General features: G+C 40.6%; 1 protein-coding gene across 4 annotated transcripts in view; it reads left to right on the top strand.

The window, feature by feature from the left end:
* The window catches only part of CDK6 (cyclin dependent kinase 6), a 233,256-nt gene that overhangs the window by 111,383 nt on the left and 95,995 nt on the right, over positions 1-25,878 (top strand). The gene's annotated exons all lie outside the window — the stretch shown is intronic.

The raw sequence follows: 25,878 nt of genomic DNA on the forward strand, positions 1-25,878 counted from the left end.
TGAATTTTCATGAAATTCTGCACCTGAAATATACAAAGAGGAGCCTGGAAGCAGGCATTAATATCCCTTGTCTTTGAAGGACCTGTTTTCCATGCAGTGAATTCACGCATAGATTTATTTTTAAAGCCAAGTCATGTTCCTTTGCTGTGCTACTTATTTGGGGCAGGAGGTTGATATGGAGAATCCCTTTGATTCCATGAAGCCTACAAACATTGCCCTCAAAGCATTATATTAAGCCTTAAGTAAAAGAATCTTCTTGGGTCAGTATGCCATTTTCTACATATAGTCCATCTTTAGCCTCAAAGTGGTTCTCAGTTAAGGGCAGCACTGCCCTGGGGGGAGGGGGAAACATTGTTGAGAAATGTGCGACGGCATCTTTGGTCATCATAACAACTTGGGGAATGGTGGTGGCCGCAAGGAGGCTAATATTCTGCGCAACAAAGAATTGTTTCCCCAAATTCCAGTAATGCCTCAGATGAGAAGTAGAAATTCAGGAGGGGAGTTGGAAATTCTCTAAGAGAGGTAACTTGCCTTAGAAAAACATTCAATTTGCAAAAGTGTTCTGCTTCCTCACCCTGGAAATACAGATACTAGAACCTGGATGTGTAAGATCACATACTTTCCCAACATTATATACTTTACCTAGGGCATCAGAATTTTTACAGAGGATTCCTTAGAATGTGTCACTATTGTTGAAAGATAAATCATTCTTGTTTCCTCTTTGCCCAACATACACCGTCACTTTTGAGAAGACAGGACACGAGACGGTGTTTAAAGGATAAGTCTCCAATTTGGGCTGGGTCAAGTGAGCCCTTGTGTTCTTATATAATCACACCAGAAAGGGCTGAGTCTGTGTGTTTCCCCAGTGGGAAGGGTGAGGTAGGCTAGAGCTTCCCTAGGAAGTAGTTTCGTATGTTGTTTCAGGGCCCTGGGGAGAAGCTTGAATAGGCTTTGCGATCCGGACAGTCATCAGGGGAGCAGATGGAAGGAACCAGTCTCCTTTGGTACATTAATTGAGGGAAGGATGAGCCGTAACTGAGACACTGTATTTTGATCCCCCACAACTGGGCACTGAAAACCATAAATAAAAACAGGAAACCCAGTTGGGTTGTTTTTTTTTTCTTATTATTAAATTTGAGGAATGATAGCCCAGCTTGTGCGTAACACCAATTAACATTCCATTCTTGCTGAAAGTTGCTATGTTCAGACAGGAAAATGGAGACAAATGATTTCATACAGAAAAGGGGAAAGGCAGTCGTAAATACCTGATTTTTCAGTATGTAGTTTGTATTGCATACTCTGTATTTCTTATGTGACATAAAGTAAAAAATATTAGCAACTGGGAAAGACACTGGAACAAATTCAGACTTTATTTGAAAGAGTCATAGTTGGAACTTAATGTCAATAATAAAGAATATGATTCCTGTAGGGTACCGCATTAAAATTTTTTCCCACTGTTTATTTTTCTTTTTAAGGAAAAATCCATTTCTATAGTGATACATTGGTTTATGTACACACAGTGACACATAAAGGCCTGGGATCAGTTTTTTCAGACTGAACTGGTATTTATTTTTTGTATTTCTTGAAGAGAAAAAGACTACACTCCACTTCCTGGAAATACACATTTTTTAGTGAGTTATGTCATACAGGAACTGGGAATCAACTTGATTTGTGGAATGTTAAAGAAATTTACAAGTTAACTGATTCGAAACTGACATTTTGCAGCCAGGAGAAATGCTAATAATATAATACTTACCTTCCAAAGCCTGACTCAAATGTCCCATTCTGGTACCCCCTGCAGAAATTAATCACCCCCGTCCTCCCTCATTGTTTCCAGAGTAACGTCTTATTAATGTCTTTCATAATACTGCTTTCTATCTTGTTTGTAGTTATGTAGGGGTTTTATCAGACTGTAAGCTCCTTGAAAGAGTTGGCCTTTGGGGTAGAAATTAATTTAGGACAGTCATCATAAGTCCGGACTCTAGTTGTGGCTGTAGTTGGTATAACATAGGGCCAAATGACTCGGCTTGTCTTCATCTGATAAGGGAGGGCTAAGTGCCGTTAACTGGGTGCCTCCTGCATGACCTTCAGGTGTCCTTAGGGAGTATTGGGTTCTTGCTGCTCAGTATACAGTCAGAGTGCGCATGTACCCCTGGAGAGGAAGGGTTGTTTATACCTATTTCTCTCAAGGGTGTAGAATCAAGATGTGGATGGCTACAGTGAATGCCTTAGACCCAGGCGGGACGGGCCCCTGGCCTGGGTTTCATGCCTTAGAGGAGCCTGCGCTGGCCCTGCTCCTGCCTTGCCTCCCTTGATGGGGCACAGAATCCAGGGTGCCTGAGACCCAGCCGCACTCAGGGCATTGGAATTCCCTGACTGAATGGGAACTGCACGGGCTTTTCTCAGTCTTTCCTCCTAACGGCAGATTGGGCCACCTGTGTCCTCACCCCATGCATAAGGGGCAGCAGTTTGCAGACATCGGACAGAATGGGGACACACAGACTGGGGTGGCCGTAAACACCGCGTGAGGCCCCTTGTCCTGCAGGGAGGAGCTGGGGATGTGAAGAGAAGTGGGGCCTGTTACTCAATGCCTGGCATGGGTTCTACTTATCAGAAGAGTTTCTGTGAAACCCTGAAAATCAACTTCTGTGACCTGTATTGAAATAACTACATTTGTGGAGAACCAGAGAACAGGTTAGAGGGAGCTTCTTTCCATTGCACGTAAGTGACATGTACGAACATGACCAATGTGATTATATATAATCTTCATGGCAGATGCATTTCAAGAATACAGGCATACTTCGTTTTATTGCGCTCCATTTTATTGCATTTAGCAGACACTGCATTTTTTACAAATTGACGTTTTGTGGCAACCCTGCATCATGGCGCCATTTTCCAACAACACTTGCTCATTTAATGCTTCTGTGTCACATTTTGGTAATTCTAGCAGTATTTCAAACTTTTTCATTATTATATGTATTGTGGTGATCTGTGATTAGAGATCTTCGATGTTACTATTTCAAAAAGATTATGTGCTGCTGAATTTTTTAGCAATAAAGTATTATTTAAGTAAGGCATGTACATTTTTTAAGACATAATGCTATTGCATACTTAATAGACTATAGTATAGTGTAAACACAACTTTTATAGGCACTGGAAACCAAGAAATTCATGGGACTCGCTTTATTGCCATATTCGCTTTATTGTGTGGTCTGGTACCCAACCCACGATATCTCTGAGGTCTGCCTCTGTATGCTTATTCAATAGAATGACTATACAACTAACTAAAATTGTATTGAAAGTCATTCTCAAGTCAACATTTCTAAGAACTTCCCGCGTTGGATGCAGTGTGTAGTGCAGCTCATTTTTGTCTGTCAATATGAAAGGGAAGTAGAGCCCAACCTCTGAGCGGGCAGGTTGGGTCATACCCAATCACACACCCGCGTCTGACAGGGCGAGTCGTAGAAGCAGAGCCTGGCCCATCACTAGCAGCCCGACGATGACTCTGATCATCATGAAGCCCTATGAACAGCAGCTCAGGGAGAGAGCAGGTCTTAACTTCTCTGGTTATGATGAAAAATCCCTATTTTTTTTTTTTTTCCTGAACTGACCCATACAGCATGTAGGGTGATACTGTTGCCATTGGATTTGGTGGTTTGGGAACTCCTTATCAACCATCTCATTTTGAAAGTGGGGAAACTGAGACTCAGACGAGCAGTTTGTAACCAGGTTAAGTCGGAATTCACCAAATAGATTATAAATGGCTTGGAGAGTACTAATGTTTATATTCTGGCTCTCGCCCATCATCCCCTCTCCCTTCCTCTTCTCCCCACGGTGGGATCCAATACTTTAGAGGGTATCAAACTAGGTTCTGTAGACCTCTTGGGTTCTACAAAGGGTATGCAGAGATTCCACAAATATTCAACAATCCATTTTTTGAAACATGTTTTAAGTCTTGTTAAAATTGTAATTAAAAAACAACTAGCTCATGTCATATTTTGACACAGTGGGGAACACTGAGGCATGAACTTGTACCTCCTGGTTAACTTGTTATTTATGTAGACCTCAGAATAAAACTTCTTTTGCCACAGTTGTGAATACTGAAACCTCTTGTAAATGTATCATTGCTTAGGAAAAATCAAGTGTTCTCTTGATTCACTTCTGTGTGTATCTGCTCCCTTAAAATCATCCAAGTGCCTGTTCACGACAGCGCACGCATCGTGCTATGCTCACTGTGTGACATGAGACCACTTTGGGGGCCGTTCAGAGCAGTGCTGGGGTTGACGTTTTTATATCCAGATGTAATTGCCAACGCCCGTGCAGTTAGAACCAGTCACTCCCCAGGACAGCCACCGTGAAGCCACCTGTGGATAGAGAGGAGGCTGTACCTTAAAATGAGGTCATTCCTTTTGGGGCCTCAGCAACTTCACATGCTGGGATGAAGTCCAGGATTGGCCTGCCGTAAACCAATTTGTGTTCTGCAGTGAACAGTATTACAGTGACTTTTCAGTGTTTTTTTGGAGGGCCTTTATACAATCATTAGACAAAGGAGAGAATTAGCATTTTTCCTCCAAATGCCTGTGCCTAACACACAGTTTGGAGAAAAAATCCACTTTGTACCATAATGAAAGAGAGAGAATATTCTCCTGTCTTTTCAGTGACTTAGTAAAATTCTCACTAAGTGAATTACATTCTCCTTCGCCAAAGTTCTTTTTTTCCATATTATCTTTCCTATTACAAGACTTACGTCTTCATATGAAAACATTTTCCACTCTGTAGAAATAATCAAAAGATAACAAGTAAATAGTGAGCATGGAAAGACTTTTGACATCTCTACAAATTACAAAAGTTCACTCAGGGATTTTTTTATATGGAACTGATAAGATTCCCCAAATTGCCTTATTTAACATCACTCATTTATTTAGTACCACAAGAATCACAAAAAAACAAATTGCTGGGCTTCCCTGGTGGCGCAGTGGTTGAGAGTCCGCCTGCCAATGCAGGGGACACGGGTTCGTGCCCCGGTGCGGGAAGATCCCACATGCCGCGGAGTGGCTGGGCCCGTGAGCCATGGCCGCTGAGCCTGCGCATCCATCCGGAGCCTGTGCTCTGCAACGGGAGAGGCCACAACAGTGAGAGGCGTGCATACCGCAAAAAAAAAAAAAAAAAAAATTGCTTACATCCTCTCCTTATGCCTCTGGCAATAGATGGTTTCCTCTTCGAATGCCAGCATTGGTAGCGTTTAATAAACATTAAAGAAACCTTGTGGATTCAGAAACTTTTTGATAATCCTGGGGTAGAAAATTAATGAAATGGAGTTGTGGCAGTCAGTCAACAAATATTGATCACTTTCCATGAGCCAAGCACTGTCAGTGAACCTGAGGGACCATGGTGAATAGAAGCGGACAAGGTCTCTGCTCTCATGGAGCTCATAATCACAATGGGGAAACAGATCTTAATCAAACAGTCACACAAAGAAATGTATAGTTAGAAACAGAGACAAGTGCAATAAAGGAAAGGGACAGAGTTCTATGAGGCCCTGTGACTCCGAAGCCCTCGTGGGCTGGGGGTCAGGGAAGCCCTCCCTGCTCACCCACACCGGTATGTGAGATGCTCAGAGAGGTCACCAGCCCCCTTCGCTCAGAACCCGCCTGGATGTGGGCCCCACGGATGTGCACATCATGCAGTCTGTGCTTATTTTCTCTGTTTCTGTTTGGAATAGTTCATTTTACAGCACCCAGTTGGCACCACCAAGTTGACAAAGTGAAGCAGGACCAGAGATCAGAGAACAATGTCATCTTTTACAGGAGAAAATAAATTGTTTATGCTTGTTTCCTCTTCGTGCGTGTTGTATTTACTGTGGGGACCTGGCAGGGTTTGTGCCCCGGCTTGGGCAGCCGAGTTGCTCCCACAGAAGCCTGCAAAGGCTGCCAGTGAGTACTGAGTAAATCAAACCAAGAGCATGAACCGAGTATAATGGAAAAAACCCAAAGCCCTGTCGCCTCAGCACCTCAGTGAAAGTGCAGGACACACCTCAGAAGCCGAAAAAGGCTCCTGTAACTCCCTTCCCACTCGACCTCTCCTTGCCATGACACAACCAGGTCTGTTTTGTGAAAACTTCCAGTTGCCAGTACATATTTCATAGTTAACAATGGAGTGTTTGTGCCGGTTTCGTTTTCACTTTCACCAGTGAGGGAAGTAGAGCACAATGGGGCAGTGCACAGGGCTGGGAACAGGACACGTTTTCTTTAGGATTCCCAGGACTGGGTACGTGGAAAATGCCAGAGCCAAGACAAACATGAAAACCCATCCAGATTCTCCGTTACGCATTCTCAGTGGCAGTAAAACACATTTTGAGTTGCCATCTGATAGGTTGGCTCTGCCTCTGCAGTAAAGGCAAATGCTCTTGACCACTGTGAGCATTGCTTCCATGTAGAAAGAGAATGTATTCCATGCAGTACAGGATGCTGCTGTAGGTGCGCACGTGTGTGCGTGTGTGTGTGTGTGCACGCGCGTGGGGGTGGGTATTTAATTGCTCCAAGTATACTTGTGAAGTTCATCAAACAACTGCTTTTCTTGTTTATAAAAGATAGTCATTCATTTGACTCACCTAATTCTAGCTCCTTCCTGAGTTGTCACTGTTGAGAATCAGTTCTGGACAAAAACAGTTTAACTGTATCGTTACTGCCTGGAGGATGTTTTACTCAGAGAAAGGACGGGATGTTCTTTTCTTCCTCCATACGTCTGTTCAGCCAGCTAATGTCCTACCAAGGTATGGTATAGACAGGGTCTGGTTGTCACCTGGTTGTTTACATTCCATCCTACAGACACCCTGTGTGATGCCATTCAAATTTCAGAAGCTTGAGGCCAAGTTTGAGTGTAAAGACCAACTATTGTCTTAAGGTTGACGAGACCAAATGCTTTAAAGAAGTTTTGCAGCCGAAGGGTTTCTCAGAGATGCAGAAGATGGAAAAACTTTTGTTGCCTCTTCCACTTAACATTCTTATGGGAATATGCCTTCTGTGCTTGGTCAGGGACTAGTCTGTCAAACTGTTTAAGGAGATAATTTTGTCTCCCCTAAATTTCCTTAACTCGTGTCCCGTTAGGTCCAGTCAATGGAGTATGAGACACAGTCCTTGGAATTGAATATAAAACAATGTCTCTATAACTTGGATTTTTACATCCTCTTTAATTCTTGGGATGTGTGCGCTTCTTGTGTTTTACAGGTGTCACTGCTTACTTCCTTGTATGGAAGGGAAAGGTGGCAGTATCTTCATTTTGCTTGGGCTTCGCTAGTCTCCTAGTGCGAGTTCCTGAGTTGAGATGTGTCATTGAAATTCTGTTACATTGGCCATAGCCATTTTTATTTGCACAACTCCAGGGTTGTACTACTTTTGTGTTTCCCACAGTGCCTTTCTGGCACATGGTAGGCACTTGATAAATACATGGTGAATGAATGAAACGAATCCTCGTGATTCTCCAGTGCCTAAAGAATGAATTCCAACTCTGTAGCATGGTATGCAGAGAGGGTTTTGCAGTGTAGCCCCAACCTGCCCCTCTGTACTCTCACTCCCACCCAGAAATCACCCCCATACACATAAAGGCATATTCCGTATCATCTAACACCATCAGATTTCTCACTACTCTTTAAGTTCTTTCACAACTCCCTACTTTCACAAATGAATGAATTTCCAACTCTGCTTTTTCCATGTTGCTGCTGGGGGTCATTGCATCATCAGTGATAAGCATCTAAAGATTTGTTTGTTTGTTTGTTTGTTTGTTTGAGATTCAGCTTTCACCTAAATCTTGCTAGTTGCCCACAGCATCATTCCCTGATAGTAACTGGAGCTCTGAGGGAGTAACAGTTACACTTCGAATATCTGTCTGGGCAGCCAGTCCTAACCTTCAGATAATTATTGTTCTTCATCCCTACTTATTCGAGATGACAAGCCTTCCTACACCTCCCCAACTTGTGCACTTAGATTTTCTATGTGGTATGTTTAAATTAAAAATTAAGACCTTTAGGGATCTTTGAAGGAACCGTAGTGTCACAGGAAAAGGTTGAAAATGTCTGCATTATTGTTTCTTTTAGTCATTTTATTTAGTCCACTTGGGTTCTTGAGAAGATCAAGTACATGTTTTTCTTTCTTCCTTTTTTTTTTTTTTTGCGGTACGCGGGCCTCTCACTGTTGTGGCCTCTCCCGTCGTGGAGCACAGGCTCCGGACGCACAGGCTAAGCGGCCATGGCTCACGGGCCCAGCCGCCCCGCGGCATGTGGGATCTTCCCGGACCGGGGCACGAACCTGTGTCCCCTGCATCGGCAGGCGGACTCTCAACCACTGCGCCACCAGGGAAGCCCCATGTTTTTCTTAATCTGTATAGGTCTCTCCAAAAGTTCAGCTCAGACTTTTATACGATTGCTTTGTCATGCTGGATTTTCTTTCATATTGTATTGACTTTATTGCTGATATTTCAAATGTGTTTCTCAGTGATGCTCTTTGGGCTGCTGAACAATTCCTCTTGCTGCTACCACTTTCTGTTTTCCTTTTCTCTAGGGATTGAAACACAGGGTGAGTAACATTGTGGCACCCAACATCTGTAAGAATACTTATGATTTTTAAGTCCCTCATAAATTTGAATGTTAAAATTTACAGTTGGCTTTGGAGGAATAATCTACCTTCAGGTCTCAGGGAAACATCCAAAAGAAGGAAGGGGAAAGTGTAGGAAAATTTACTTTAGCACTGCTCTTATATTTATTTTGAAGGCTGGCAGCATCTAAAAGTTGGTCTGTAAATTTAACAACTCAACCATAAAAACCCCAAAATAAAGGAGAAAAATCTCTACTGCTTCTAGGTTTGGGTACTAACATAAAGTTACAAGATTTCTCTTCAGCCATTTAACAATTTTTTTTTTTAATTTCTAAAGCTATCCTTCCCTTTCTTCTTTACCATTTTTATTTTGATGAATTACTTTTTAAAGGTCACGATGCTTTGAAATGTATGGACATGTTTTCTGAACACTGTTGATAGATTCCACGGTGATGCTACGGCTATCTGCACCTTATGTAACGCTGGATGATTTCAGTGAGGTGGGGACCGCACATGGTATCAGTTCTTGTGGGAAAATATGCTTCAGTGGCTTACTGGCACTGCTCTTGGAATGTGGCATTTAAAAGTACCTTTTTACAGTGGGAAAGAATTCTGTCAAGAATAAACAGTCTGACCTTGTTAAATGGGCCAAAGTTGGTCTGTAACCTAGTTCCAGAAAACTAGCTTTTACTAGTTTAGAAAAAGCAGATGAGAAAAATTACAACTAAAACTTTCTAAAGAATGGAAAAAGTTCCTATGAAGAATATGAAATAAGTTCCAGAAATGAGGGTCTTCATATATCCTCATGAAAATGTCTTTACTGGACTATAAAATCCCATTTTTCCAGAGTGGATGAAAGATGAGGGGTACAGCTCGTCAGAAAAGCAGATTTTCTTTTTCCTGGAAAGACAAGACTGGCTTATTGAAAGGAGCTGTGGGAGGGGCCTTGTAGCACGGACCAACCGTGGGAAACCAGCCGGCTGGGGGAGATGAAGAAGAAGTAAAAATTGCTGCTGACTCCCCATTGCCCACAGGTTAAAAAGTCTCTGTACTCTGAGCTGTGGGTTGCAGCAGTCTGTTCCTCACCTTTCTCTCCATCCCCTCCCGCCCCCCCCACCTCAAACCCACCCACACACACCCATGCTCTTGCCACTCCAGACCTCCTTCCTCTTGCTTGAAGGAATATGCCATTAGATTTTGTACCTCTAGGCCATTAGATCTTCTCTCTGCTTACCCTGCCTTTCCCCTTTTCAGCCTAACAAACTCCTACTCAATCTTCAAGACTCAGGGCAAATGCCACTTCCTCCCAGAAGTCGGCCTGACTCTCTAGGATAAAGTTAGGCACTTCCTCTGTGTATCTTTGATTTGCCTCTAATATAGTAGCTATCATGTGATAGTGTCCCCATGGGTTTGCCATTGATTTTAAAAAGAATAACATTGTAATATTTGCTGTAGCACTTAAGGTAGCAAGACACAGGCATGTGATATTGCTCTGTGAGTGTTTGTAGTGTGTGTGTGTGTGTGTGTGTGTGTGTGTGTGTGTGATGAAATAAGAGGTTTCTGAGTAGAGGAGGTAGAGAGAGGCTGGCTTGGGCGGGGATACTGAGTGAGACTGAGAAAGGGATGCTTCCCCCCAAACATCGGCTTTCCTGAAAGGTGTCACTACAGCCTGTATCTGCATCCATTTTGAAATTTCAGTGTCAGGAACAAAACTTGTTTTATTAATCAGTTTCATTGCTAAATCCTGTGTTTATATTTAAATGATATTCTGAAAAAAGAAGATTTCACTGCTTTTACTCAGATGCATGACTGTCAAGGAGTTGGTTGGTTGGGTGTTGTCTGAGTGGGCTAGAGCTCAAAGATGGTGGTTCTAGTCACAACCACTTTTAATGTTAAACAACTAATCTATCAGTAATAACTTAAATTGAGGAAAATTTTTAATGAGTTATAGTAAAAACTAGACTTTGTGTTCTAAAAGAATGTGTAAGTTAAAAAAAACTTTGTAAGTTAAAAAAACTAAAACTGTGCAAGTTAAAAAAAACTAAGTTAAAAAAAACTAATGTGTAAAATAGATAAACAATCAAGTACTTTGCAGATGGGCTTATGGCAAGGTTTTTCAAAAGTAGCCTCTGCAATCGAAACTAAAATTTAATAGATTAAAATTCATTTTCTGAAGTCTTCCCAGGATTGTATATATCATGCAAAACTACTTATTCTATCTGACCACTCTAGTTCTTACTGGTTCTTACACACAAAGGTAGTAAAAAAAAAAAAAAGCCAAAATAGTCCATTGTGAACTTATTTTTTTCTTAATTAATTAATTTATTTTTGGCTGCGTTGGGTCTTCATTGCCGCACACAGGCTTTCTCTAGTTGCGGCGAGTGGGGGCTACTCTTCGTTGCGGTGTGTGTGTTTCTCAGTGCAATGGTTTCTCTTGTTGAGGAGCACGGGCTCTAGGCATGCGGGCTCAGTAGTTGTGGTGCACGGGCTTAGTTGCTTCGCGGCATGTGGGATCTTCCTGGAGCAGGGATTGAACCCGTGTCCCCTGCATTGGCAGGCGGATTCTTAACCACTGCACCACCGGGGAAGCCCCATTGTGAATTTAAAAGTGTTACCATCCAGGAAAAAAAGAGACTCACAATGGTACAATGTTCGGGTACAATGTTCCTTTTGTACCTGAACAAAAATTGGCCACTATCATCATGGCTTTTACTGGCATGTTGAGGTTAAAAATGTAGCACAACATTTAGGATTTTGACAATATTGAGTAAACAATCCATTGAAGTGAGAAAAGCATCTTCAGGTTTGAACTTTCTTTAATAATGTTATAGTAAATCAAAATATAATCTTTGGGGACGTCCCTGGTGGCGCAGTGGATAAGAATCTGCCTGCCAATGCAGGGGACACGGGTTCACGCCCTGGTCCGGGAAGATCCCACATGCCGAGGAGCAACTAAGCCCATGAGCCACAGCTACTGAACCCGCATGCCACAACTGCTGAAGCCCATGCACCTAGAGCCCGTGCTCCGCAACAACAGAAGCCACCACAATGAGAAGCCTGTGCACCGCAACGAAGAGTAGACCCCGCTCACCGCAACTAGAGAAAGCCCGTGCGCAGCAACGAAGACCCAACGCAGCCAAAAATAAATAAATAAATATATATATATATATATATATATATATATATATATAAAATCTTTGTCTTTTCTTTATACCTATTATTCTATTTTTATTTCTAAAATGATTCCTTGATTTTAGGACATGGGACTGAAATACCACATTTAAATGCCATGTTGCTGCTACCATACCTATAGTATAATCCAAATTGTATTTTCCATCAGGTTTCTTTTTCATTGGTGGTTTATATGCTCCTATTTTTAAAGGAATCAAATTTTCTCAATATTGATTATAGTTCACAAGTATTGTTCTATTATATTTAAGAAAAATATATTCATAGATTGCTTTAAATATCCAATAATTATAGCATCCACTTGCTCTGTAATTTTATTTTTAGAAATTTGATGTAAGGAGACAATTTCTGGAGAGAAATTGAACAATTTGTACGATACAGTTCACCAAATTTTCTGCAGACATTTTCTCCAGTTTTTTCTCCAGCGTTTCCTTCCCTTTGTAGCATTTGTATACATGATTCAGTCCCTTCTTTTAAACTCTCATCTTTGTTTAATCAATTTTTTTAAATCTGCATTCTTTTTTGATTGCTAAAATTATTTGAAAATTCAAACATTCCAGATAGGTAAAAAAATGATAAGAAAAATTTCGCAATTATCTTTCCTCTCAGAAAAAACCACTATTAACAGTTCGGTGAATGAACTTTCATATCTTTTTCTATTTATATGCAACCGTGTGTGTGTGCAAACACATAGAGCACAGTGTCCATACAGGTTATTTTTGTGTGGGTTTTTTTGTTTACTTTTGTCCATTTAATTTATCTTACACAGTCTTCCGTATCTAACATATAGCCTGTTTATTCTTTCTCTTAACCTTCATGGTGTGAATATACGTAATAGTTTTACCTAGTCTCCTGGGATGGACCTTTGGGGAGTTTCTCTTTTGGGGCTACAGTGAACATCCTGGGCTTATATCTTTTTACCCAAATACTAATATTTTTGTAGGATAAGTTTCAAGAAAGGGCATTACCAAGATAAAAGATAAAGAGTATGCACATTTTTTTCCTTTTCTTATGTTTAGTTTTATAAGAAACTCCCAAACTGTCTTCCAGAGTGGCCGTACTGTTTTGTACTATCACCACCCTCAGCAGTGAGTGAGAGTTCCTGTTGCAGCACATCCTCATCAGCATTTGGTGTTGTCAGTGTGTTAGATCTTGGCCCTTCTAGTAAGTGTGTAGTGGTATTTCATTGCTGTTTTAATGAGCATGCACACTTCAGACTCTGATAATGCCAAATTGTTCTCCCAAAGGATTTCGCTTTCCCTCCTCGCCTCTTAACAGAACATGATTGAGCTCTCTGTCTCCTCTCTTCTTTTTTTTTTTTTTTTTGGTACGCAGGCCTCTCACTGTTGTGGCCTCTCCCGTTGTGGAGCACAGGCTCTGGACACGCTGGCTCAGCAGCCATGGCTCACGGGCCCAGCCGCTCCGCGGCATGTGGGATCTTCCCGGACCGGGGCATGAACCCGTGTCCCCTGCATCGGCAGGCAGACTCTCAACCACTGTGCCACCAGGGAAGGCGTAAACTAATTCCCTTTTAAAGGATATTAATTTTATTAATATATTATTTAGATATATTACTATAATATATCAATATTTCTATTACAAGCATACCTCAGAGATTTTGCAGGTCTGGTTCCAGACCACTTCAGTAAAGCGAGTATTACAATAAAGCTAGTTACACAAATTTTTTGGTTTCCCAATACATATAAAAGTTATGTTTACGCTACACTGCAGTTGTTAAGTGTGCAGTAGCATTATGTCTAAAAAAATGTACATACCTTTATTAAAAAATACTTCATTCCTGGGAATTCCCTGGCGATCCAGTGGTTAGGGCTTGGCACTTTCATGCTTTCACTGCTGTGGCCCAGGTTCGATCCCTGGTCGGGGAACTAAGATCTCGCAAGCCATACGGCATGGCCAAAAAAACAAACAAATAATTCATTGCTAAAAAATGCTAACCAACACCTTGAGCCTTCAGTGAGTCATAATCTTTTTCACTAGTAACATCAAAGATCACCGATCACATAACAAATATAATGATGAAAAGGTTTGAAATACTTTGAGAATTACCAAAATGTGACACAGAGACATGACGTGAGCAAATGCTGTTGGAAAAATGGTGCCAATAAGACTTGCTCAACTCAGGGTTGCCACAAACCTTCAATTTGTTTAAAAAAAAAATGCAGTATCTGTGAAGCGCAATAAAATGAGGTATGCCTGTAGCTAGCTAATATATTTTTTAGTTATTAATATACTTACATGTGTTTTTTAAAGTACTACTACTTACTTTTAAAAACATATGTATGCATAAATCTGAAGTTGCCTGTACTTCTCTATTCTAACCAAATAAAGCTAGGTGAATCAGGAGGCAAGCATTGTTAGACATGGGAGAGTCAGGGAATGCTTCACAGGGGAGGTGATTTTTGAGCTAGGTCTTCAAGAACGAGGAGGAGTTTGCTTGGCAAGCAAAAGAGAAAGGTGTCCTCTAGGTACAGAATTGGGAAAGAGCAGAGCACGTGCACAAAAAAGTGAAAAGTACGTGGGTTGATGCGCAGGGTGTCTTGGGAGAACATGATCAAACTGTTTCTTTGTTTTTAAGGTTTCATTTTTTTTTTTCCAAAAGATCACTCTAATGCAATGTGATGAATGAATTGATAGGAGGCTTTGGCATAAATTAAGAAATTGCTGGAAGGGAGAACAGAGTGGAGGCTGTTTTAAAAGAGATACATGATGAGGGGCTGAGTGAAGGCAGGAAAGAGAAGAGATAGAAACTGTAAATGGAGATACAGAGAAAAGTAGGGAAAACACGTCACAGGCCGAAGTCTGAAATGAAATTTACCTATGGAAAAAAAAGAAATAATGTTCGTTTAAATTGAATAAATATCTGTGGTCATAATTCTCTTTGTATTACACTTGTGGATAATAATGTAGACACATACTCAAGACATAGCAGCCAATATCGATGTAATCATTATTACTATTTTTATTGGCAGTGGTATAAATATATATGGTAATTTTTCTTGATGTGATGAACATTTCCATTCAAAATGGAATAGATGGTGTAATGTAGAATCTTCATGAGACATCTCACTAGTAGTTGTGTGAATCAGAAATTTTCCAGTGGTTTAGTGTTTCTCCCCATTGTAATTAAGATGAATCTATCAAAATGGCTTTTTTTCATTTACAAACAGAGCCTTTTTCTAAAAATATATCCTTTCATCAGGATTTAAATGATATGTGCTTTAGCTTATTGGTCTGAAAGACCCAGTAACATGGTTATAGTGTATCTAATCAGCCACCTGTCTTTCTGTTTCTCCTTTTTCATCCCCATAATCCAGCTTTTGCTAAAGTTGGCAAATTATATACCTCACATGTGGTCATTATATGACCAAACCCTAATGAGGGTTATGTAACGTAAATGGCCACAAAATGCCGTTATTTACTCTTTTCATTAGACAACAAGCACCTTGAGGGAAGAAACCGGACATCACATATATTATGCTCACTAAATAGTAGTTGGTAATGATGATGTGCTCTTAAGATGTTTATGTCCATTATAAATGTAACATATCCTCATTACGGGCAAATTTGTGTGGTCTCGGTTTATCTCCTTCTTCATTCTCCTGGTCCAGCTTGTTCATTCATTTCAAAAAAAAATGGTACCATGGATTTACTTTTCAGTTTTCAACGTCAGAAAGTCAAAGCAGGGTTTGAAAGAAAGATGTCCATAAATAAAGGTGTAAAATTAAATTAAAATTTAGCCATCACCACCATGTGTCCACCTCCTCCCAAATATCATACACTTGATAATGGCCGTTTCACTTAAAAGAACATTGTCACTTTCTTGAGGCTAGATGTTAAATTGGAAGCATTCGAGAAGATACCAGAATTTCAGACTTTAAACATCATATGCCTGGAGTTCTTTTTTATGTTGCATTGGTTTATCGTGTGTGTGTGTTTTCTATATCTCATCAGGTATTGGTGAATAAATAGTTCACACCCTCCCAAGAGAATAAGTTCTTTCTTTTCTTTAAACAGTGACTCCATTGATCCTATTTTAGAATTTCTTCCCTTGTTTCTCTCTTCCTTCTTGGCAACCTTGTTTTTGAACTCTTAAATTGATTCAGGTGTTCCTGGAATATTCCTTTTCCTCTTCTACCATTTTCAACTACAGGCAGCGAGACTTTTTTTTCCAAAAATCTTGCTTCATTCAAGAAGCAGTGTACAGCACAGCCCATTGTCTAAAGGGACAGATTCTGGAACCTACTAAACAAGCTTTATGAACTTAAATAAATTCTTTAACCTTCTCTGTGTTTCTTATTTGTTAAAATGAGAAACATTATTTCTCAAAATAATTGCACCTACCTTATAGGATTGTTGTGGGAATTAAGTAAATTCATACGTGAAAAGAATAAGTACTTGATGTAGTCCTATAACAGAATTACATAGTAGTAGGATTCATCTTTGCACGTAAACATGAAGACACGCACAGAAATGAGTATAACTAATTAAACCATTTTCCTACTACTAACCACTTATTACCTAGGGACCACTCATATTATGGTTTAGGTTACTAACATCTCAGGGAGACCATTCTCTCCTTTTTCATTATTATTTGTTTCTCAAAAGGGAGAACGTTTCTAATACTCCTGAAATGAGTATGTTGAGGAAATCTTTCTTTCCACTATCAGCATTTTTTAAACAGTGCTGAAGTTTGGAAAAAATAAAATATATTCTTTCTAAGAGTATACACGTAACCTGGTCCTTGAATACAAGAAATTGAATATGTAAATCCAAACAGTTGCAGAATTTTTACTAAGAGACTAAGAATGGGTGCATGTGTTATTGTGAACGAACTGCAGAGACAGTGTAAACCCTCTAGCTTCCAGGCATTCTCGCTTTCTCAGTGTGAGAATGCAGAGTCCCAGAAATCCAATGCTGTTTTTTCAGTTCTTGCAAGCTGCTTACTTTCACCTGCCAGGCAGGTAGTTGAGGGTAGAGAAGAGAAACTGAGTTTTGAGCGTGAAGCGCAAACCTGCATGATTGTACTTTTCTTCTTTACCACCTGTAGGACAGACTCCAGAAAGATAAGAAAAAAATTTTCTCAGGAAGGACATATTCTGTATTTAATCTCTGTAGAGAGGAAGGTAGATGACTGAAAACCAACATTCCTAAATTATGAAAGTAAATTCCTTTCCTTACTGTAGTCAAAATGGGCCTTTTAATCTTATTTCTAGACTAAACCGTTTTGTATTCCAGTTATCACTATCTCTTGGGTGTAGGTGCTCAGTAGTTAATATTCAGAAAGTTTCATTTCCCAAATAGGTTAGATTCTTCCCCGGTCAATAAGTGACTCATTGTACCAACCACGGATTAGTAATTAATGGCACAAATAACACACACTTCTTTCCCATAGTCTGCTTAAGATGTGTCACAAAAGAACTCTTCCAGCTGTTAACCTTTCACAAAAATTAGTTAAAAGAAATTCCTGAGGCTTTCAGCCCAGCCCTTGTATAACCTGCACTGTCTTGTTTTGTTTTACAAAGCCACGCAGGAATGCCCCCCATTCACAAAAGGAGTTGGTACATAAGTGAATAACTCAATCTGTACATTCAATCTGCCATTCATGGAATTTGTGTGTGGCATTTTATACAATTGCTTACTCTCCAATTTAGGTTTTTTTCAAGAACATTTGTCTTAATATGGCTCTTATCTACCTCGTGCCTGATTCAGGATTATGTCTAAACCATGATACAATTTCTGAAGAAAATGTACTCTGCCTTTTCTTGGATTCAAAGTAAAGGTGTGGCTTGGCCACAGAAGCAGTGTTGTGTGGAAATGTAATTCAGGAGCTTCTGCAACCTGATCTCACTGGGATCCAGCTCTCTTAAGACACTTCCTGCTCTGAACTCCCATCGCATTTCTGAAGCCACCCAATTCAGCCTTTACGTGAAGGCTCTCACTCTGTATTTACGTTTCATGTGACTTCCATTTTTTTCATGCTGCTCAGAGCTCCTTGAGATTCGTAACAATGACTCTTTGCTTAGCATCATTAGTGTGGACCAGAAACTGCGGAGATGGTTGATTGCTTGGTGAATATGCTGTTCCGCTCTTGGTGCTGATAGGACATTGTAGTGAAAATACCACTACTATTCCAGATATTTTATGACTATTAATGTGTGTATGTAGATTCTAAATACAGAATACACTCATGAGGTAAAGACATTTTCAGATAAACAAAAACCAAGAGAGTTTACCTACACCTTTTCACTAAAGGAACTTGTAAGGGACATACTTCAAAAAGAAGGAAACTATCTTAAAAGGAATGTCTGAGATGCAAGAAAGAATGGTGAATACGTAAATTGGTAAACATGTCCAAATAAATTGTTAATCACAGTAAATGTACAAAACTCACCGGTTAAAAGATGGAGAATGTTAGGTTGGACTTTAAAAATACTTATCAAATACCAACTCTGTGCTTTTTCAAGAAACACCCCAAATTTTGATCCTCTGACAGTGAGAGTGTAAAGTGGTACACTACTTTGGAAAATGATTTGACATTAACTGTGTAGCTCAGCATGCTCATACCGTGAAACCTTGCAATTCCATGCCTAGTTACGTACTTCAGAGAAATTCGTGTACATGTGCGCCAAGAGTCACATTCAGGAATATTCACAGCAGCATTGTGTGTAATAGCAAAAAACTGAGACAACCCAAATGTTCACAGACTAAAGAATGGTTAAATCGACTCGGTATATTCACACAGTAGAATTATCCAGCAGTGAAAATGAAAATGAATGAACTATTGCTGTAGGCAATAACATGGGTGAATCTTAGAAGCAGTATTGAGTAAAAAAAAAAAAAAAAAATCAAAGATAGTTACAAAGTATATGAAATTTTATAAACTTCAGATAACAAGTAATACTAAATATTATATTATTTAGGCATATTTATGTGATAAAACCAACATTTCTTCACAGCAAGGAAATGAAGAACACTGGGGGCACAGAGGGCTAAGGAGGCAAGAGGACAGAATTAGAAGGAGCGTAAACAGTGGCGGGGGGGCTTCCCTGGTGGCGCAGTGGTTGGGAGTCCGCCTGCCGATGCAGGGGATGCGGGTTCGTGCCCCGGTCTGGGAGGATCCCGCATGCCACGGAGCGGCTGGGCCCGTGAGCCATGGCCGCTGAGCCTGCGCGTCCGGAGCCTGTGCTCCGCAACGGGAGAGGCCACGACAGTGAGACGCCCGCGTACCGGAAAAAAAAAAGCACAGGGGGGAGCAGGGCTCCGAGCCCCCGAATAGCTATAAAATCCCTAGAGCCTTGCTCTCACCTCTGTGGGCTCTTGTTTAGACTTATGTTCTTATTTAAAATGATTTCTTAAATTTTTGCTATATGATTTCTGCTGTACAGGCACTGAATTGAAAGTGTAGAAATTGATTTAGACAGATAAAAATCTCACCCCTGTGGGGAAGATGAATGGGATACACAAGTAAAATTATTATACACAGTCATCCCTCTGTATCCTCGTGGGAATTGATCGCAAGTGCACCCCCCCCCGCCCCCGCCACCATCACCACCGCGGATACCAAAATCCACGGATGCTCAAGTCCCTTGTATAAAATACATAGTACAGTCACCCACCGTATCCACAGATGCAGAGCGGAGGGCCGATTGTAATTGCATGTTCGAGGCACTGTGAGGGAATAAAGTATGACAGACTAGACATGTATTTACAAGAAGCAGGGTTGTCAGAGAAGGTGTCTTATTAAGGAAGTGAGGGGCAGAACCAGGCTAAGATCTAGAACTGAGCATTCCAAGCAGAGGGGATGGTGAATTCACAGGCCCTCTGGCAGGAGGGAGTTTGGACAGTCCAAAGAAAGCAAGGTCATTGTGACTGATGCAGAGTGAGTGGGCCGGAGAGGGATCAAGGCTGAGATCAGGGAGGTGGTCCCGGGTCCCTCTCTGGGGGTCCTCGTAAAAGTGTTTGCGTGTGTTCTTAAGTATAATAGGAAGCCATTTGAGGGCTTTGAATAAGGGGCCTAGTCCATATTAGAAGCAGAGACTCTGAAAGGAGTTAGGCTGAAAAACACAGACAGTGATAACAGCAGGAAAATAGACAACTGGTAATGGGATACAAGCAAGAAAACATTTAAATGATTAAAGTGATATATTTTCAGAGCTCGAAGAGAGAAGCTTAAGTAATCTGGGAAATTTTGTTATATTTAAGTCTTCATTCATCTTCCCAGATAAATAAGATGTTACTTGTATACATACTCACTCATACTCAACACATATTCTTTTCATAACACATCCATGTCATAAATATGGGACAATTTTATTCAGAGAATTAAGAATACTTATTTTGTGCTTTAATTACTTAACTTTAAATGATAATGTAATGATTAATGAGGTCATTTAAAATGTATTTTTGCCCATCCTGAGATTTGCAATATGTGTATGACATGAGTAGTAGTATCATTAAGTATTATGTAGTATAAAAAGAGACTTATTTAAAAACCTGTTATTACTCGTTACTAAATGAAGTTCAGCTGAGAATTGTTTATGATGAGAAGAGGATTTACTGTGCCTAATGGGTTTTAAGCTCCAGAGCCCCTAACTTGCAGATACACACACACACACACACACGCGCGCGCGCGCGCCCAAGGCCATGGGAAAGGCCCCAGCAATGTGTGCATATGGTGTTTTTCTGTTGGTTTTTTATTTTTTTGCAGAAGTAAGCTGTTCTAAATGCAGTTGACTAACCCTCTGCTTCTCCACCTTGTCACACTTTCTCTCATCTCAGGTAGCACTAGAGTGGTCCTCATTCGGGGTGCTATTAACCCTTCAGTCTCATACAGGTAGCCTTCTCCCACCGTGCTACTGCAGTAGATATTTAAAGCCCTTATCTTGCTTAGCATCATCCAGTACACATCTGCTTCTCTCTTCTTTACTTCTTAATAATATCCACCTTGGCTTCTGTGACACAGAGTTTCCTGCTTTCCATCCTACCTATCTCACTCCTTTTTGCAGAGTGCCCTCCTCTGTCTTCCCCTGGCTTCTGTCCTATGTGTGCCCTCTCGCTCAGCAGTCTCCTCTGCTTCCTAGGGATGATCCTGGAGGAAGAGAGCTCATCTTCTTTCCAACTCAGTCCAGTCCCTTGAGCCCTAGACCTGCATATGCAAGTGGACGTCTTCACAAATAGCAAGCTTGCGAGTGACATTTGCCTTTTGGGTCCCCATTCAGGTCGATGGCCCCACCATCCACCCTGTCACCCAGGCCAGAAACCTGGGATTTATCCCAGATTTCTCTCCCTGTGTGCTTCATTTGACTCATTTAAAATTATTCCTCCTGCTTCTCCTCCCCTCACTGCTGTAGGTTGGTAGTTCCTCCTCCCGAGGCAGCCTGATCATTGCAGATTATATATATATATATATATATATACACACACACACACACACACACACATTTATTTATTTGTTTGTTTATTTATGGCTGTGTTGGGTCTTCGTTGCTCTGCGCGGGCTTTCTCTAGTTGTGGCATGCGGGGGCCATTCCTTGCTGCGGTGCGGTGGCCTCTCCTGCCGCGGAGCACGGGCTCTAGTCACACAGGCCTCAGTAAGTTGTAGCTCGTGGGCTCTAGAGCACAGGCTCAGCAGTTGTGGCACACAGGCTCAGTTGCTCTGTGGCATGTGGGATCTTCCCGGACCAAAATTTATAAAACCAGCACTTGCAAAGTACTTTTTAGACCTTATCTCATATGATTCTCCAGTTGTCCTGTGAAATAGGTGCTATGAATTTCCCATTTTGCAGGTAAGGAAACAAAGGCATGGAGAGGCTAATATATTTAGCCAAGTGATACAGCTCACACAAGAGGAGCCAGGATTTGAAGCCAGGCTCTTAAATCATGTACCTCTACCCGGTGCAGGAACTTATGCAACTGATAGTTACCTGTCTGCCTCCCCTGCTCAACTGTGAGCTTTTGAGAGCAGAGTTGGTATCTTCAGTAATCTTCACATCATCTTTATAGCCGAGATCCAGCGCTTGTCACATAGTAGGTACGTTAGTATCTGTATGAACAAATGAATGAATCATTGAAGTGACTTTGTAAATGTCTCATAAACTGCATGAGAAGTGATACCAAGAGTATGGGGTACATTTGTATTTCACCCACGTGTATTTTGTCCACGAGGCTCTAACAGAAGTAAAAATGTTATTACTGCCTTTATCTGAGAAGCTTAGGCGAAAGAACTTAAACATTGAGCTTTAAAAGCCATTCTTATTCCTGTTACCAATGGACATTATTAATATTTATAGGAAGCAACCTATCTTTTTAAGGGTTCATCATGTGCTGATAGCTAACAGCATCAGCAGTTTAATTATTGACTTATTCCAGATCTAGAGCAGACAGACTTCCTAGTACTTTGAGAACTGTTGGCCACTTTAAATGTCAGCCTTGCTTTTTACAAGGGATCTTAAACAAGTGTAGGCTTTCCATCTTCCGATGGTAAACTAGTTTATCAGTTAAAATGGAAGGGAGGCTTCTCAGCCCAGATGAAGTTGTCAAGGTTACCCATCTTGCATATATCAAATGTATACATAAGAAAGATTTCAGTTGCTATTTTAAACGCAAAAACAATATGCTTAAAATATAGGTATGAGCACACTGCAGTTTCTGGAGCTGTCCTCATGGAGAATCACTGGAACATGGCCTCCAATGTTCTTTGTAATAGTAACATGCTTATTTCATAAACCAGAACCCATATAAGAAAAAGCTTTCTCCCCGCATGCAAAGGTTTATAACTGAATGAAAAAAAATCAATTAATTACATGAATATTAAGAGGTTACTTATCTATTATAACATTGGGCCACAAGTTGACTAATTAAAAGGAATGCGGGTTGGAAAGCTGCCACAAATCTGCTCCTTTCATTTAGAGGGCCACAGGCTGAAGCCAGTGATTGTGCGTGACAGACTCTGGGAACAATGGTGCAGCGCACAGACCGTCCAGATGAAGCATGCTCGTCTGAATTACACCGACGACGGGGTGGCCTACAGGCAAACAAAATGGTTAAACAATACATAATCAAGTTTTTATTTGGTATTTCCTGCGAGGCTATACCAGTTGCCAGGGAGTGTACTGTATTTTCTTCTTCGGCTGTATTAATTGTTGACCATAGCTGGCAGAGCACCAAACAGGGACAGATAAGGAGGAAAATGGCATCTGGACATTAAAGCCCCAAGTGTACTGGGGGGAGAAAAAAGCACAAAAAAATTACAGCATATATCAGGAATTTTCCAGCTAACGATGTGAGGATGTGGTAGCGCGAGGGAAAAAGAGCCAAACTGAGCTTGCTTTGTTCACTGAGAGAGGCCCCCCCCATAACATTCCTTTTAGCTGTGCATATTTTGGCTTCATTTGTACAGTTTTAACTTTATACTGTGTGTGGAGAAGCTCAGTTGTAACTGGTTGTTCCTAATAATTATATTGCAATAATTAAAGTTCACGGATAGCTGTTATGTTCTTAGTCATTTAGAAGCCGCTTCGAAAACCAAGTCTAAGCCAAAAACTTCTTTTAAGTGACATTTCATTGCTGTATAAAGGATGGCAACAATTATTTCTTTGATTTAACAACAATTTTTTTTTAAGACAAGATTCATTTATGGAGACAAATGAGAAACAAGGTCTTTAAAACTTGGGATACGGGGGGCGGGGGCAGACGAGGAGTGATGAGATCTTGTAGCCTGCAAATAAAATATTTCCCAACTGGTTTGTAAAACATGAAAATCTGTGATAGGGACAATCCCCTTTGCCACTTTTAGAAGCCATTTAAAATGCAAAAGTAATATATAAATATTCATAAATCTTTTGTAGAAACAAAGTATGGCAATTTCGTGACCTCGATTAGAAAGCATATGTTACTGTTTTAATTGAGTAATAAAATGAAAAATCTCCAACTGAACACAGCTCCCTTGAAAGATGGATCAGCCTTGGGGTCTCCAGTAATAATAATGATGATGATGATGATGATGATGATGTATACTGAACCATTAGGGCTGTGAAATATGCTTGCCAGGGGCTTCTTTTGCGGTGGTAGTTATCTCTCTGCCTGTATGGCTGTCAGGCCCAGTGGTTACACCTGCAGCCTCTGGGGTTTCTGCATTTGAATTCTAGCTCTGACAGGTGGCTGGCTATAGTTATTAACGTGTTCTGCACATCAGTTTCCTACCTTGAATATGGGTAAAACATGCAGTGCCTACCTCACAAGTTATTACAGGATTTAAATGACATAAAATTTGTAAAGCTTTTAATGAAGTGCCAAACATAAGGAAAACCCACAATAAACTTTGGCTGTTATTACATCTCCTCTGTTGTGAAGCTCTGAGGTTTCTTTTAGCTTCTCGAAATATTTCTAGTTGGTGTCTGCATTAGACTTGAATGTATTTACTTAATCACCATTGACTTCTACAATAGAACAGGTTGTTTGGTCTGTAATGAAAGCCAAGATAGTGGTTTTGATTACTCTTAAACGTTCTTGGAGAAGCTGAAATTTTAATACACGTTTTCAGAAGCACTTATTAAGACCCAATTATGAGTTGAGAAAAACTAAAGAACAGTATTCTCAAATAGTGTCATTCTTCTAGAGATGGACTTCTAACCACAGGGTACACATACTTGATGATGTTATAGACAGCTGCCTGGTAACACAAAGGCCATGACTTCACCTCCTAATGCTAAGAGAAAATCCTCTCTTATTACTGTCTCATATTTGATTGAATGATTTTCATAAGACTTATTTTAATAACTTTTGTTCATTTCAGTTACATTTTCTGGTGTTTGTTGTTTTTCACTTTCATCTCCAGAAGTCTTAACCCTTAACCTTAAACACATGTTAGGGATTCATAGACTCTAGATATTAGAATTGCACAATTCATTTCAACACCCCAGGAATTCAGTGTGCTTGTCCGTTCAGTAAAGGGACGACATTATTAATGGTGATCAATGTATAGATACCAAACATTTTTAAATCCACAAAACTTCTTGTAGACCAAAGCATTTGTTAAAATAGACATGAGTCCTCGACATCAGACCAGTTTTTCTCAAAGTAAATCTTATGTCCTGAAAACATTTTGAGGTCTTAAATAATATTACTATTGAATAACATCTTTTGAGTCATCTAGGAAAGACTGTAATAAAACTTACACATATGTGGTAAGTGTTTTTTATGGGATCTTTACATCTTAGCGTTAGGAATAAAAGATTATTAATTCTCCTCCACCGAAATAGTAACAACTGTAATAATAAGTTGAATGTGGTCAGCTTTAACTTAAAACTGGAAAACTCCCTTTCCGTTTCTACAATTGGCCTTTTCTCTTCAGCCGCTTTCTAAGTTGGGCTGTTAGCAATTTAGCCTGTCTTTAATTTTAAGCACCATTCTTCCAGTCCGGAGATCCCTATAGGAAGCCCCACTCTCATAGCCTCGCCTCTCATTGGCTAGCTGGGAAAAGAGCATTTCTGCATAAATTGGATGCTTCCTTCTCCCCGGGAGACCAAATATGCTCATGTTTCACAATCCCCCGGTTTGTAAGCTTGAGTCCATTGCCTGAAGCTGGAAACTTTCACTTTGTAGAGCACAGCACACATCGAAATCCAGATCCAATACCCCTGACGCACCCATGAGTCCGATAGCAGATTGAATACATGTTTCTCAATCCAGTGTTTCTGAGCTGCTCTGACTGAAATCAGAAACCGATGTGCGTGAGAGAGGTATCCTTCAAAGAAAGGTATTTCCTTTGTGCAGCCCCAGTGCACACAGAATCCAAGGGGTTAACCTGAGAGCTGCTTTGAAAACAGAGGCGAAGGTCACTGGCGGCAACAGCAAAGACTTTTAAAGCCTGCCGTCCTGAGCCTTTCACCCTGCCTTTCCCACCCAGGGGATTGTAAACATTGGCTCCCGGCCACCATGTCCCACAGCACAGAACTTCTCTGTGCTTTCAGCATATACATTTATGCTTTTTTATGGAAGCTGAAGCAAAGGCGCGTTCTTGCTGTGAGCACAGAGAACATGTTTCTGGTCAGGGAAAGGAGAGGGATCCTGTCCCCCCTGG

Source organism: Pseudorca crassidens, chromosome 8 (genome assembly GCF_039906515.1).
Source record: "Pseudorca crassidens isolate mPseCra1 chromosome 8, mPseCra1.hap1, whole genome shotgun sequence".
NCBI lineage: Eukaryota > Metazoa > Chordata > Mammalia > Artiodactyla > Delphinidae > Pseudorca > Pseudorca crassidens.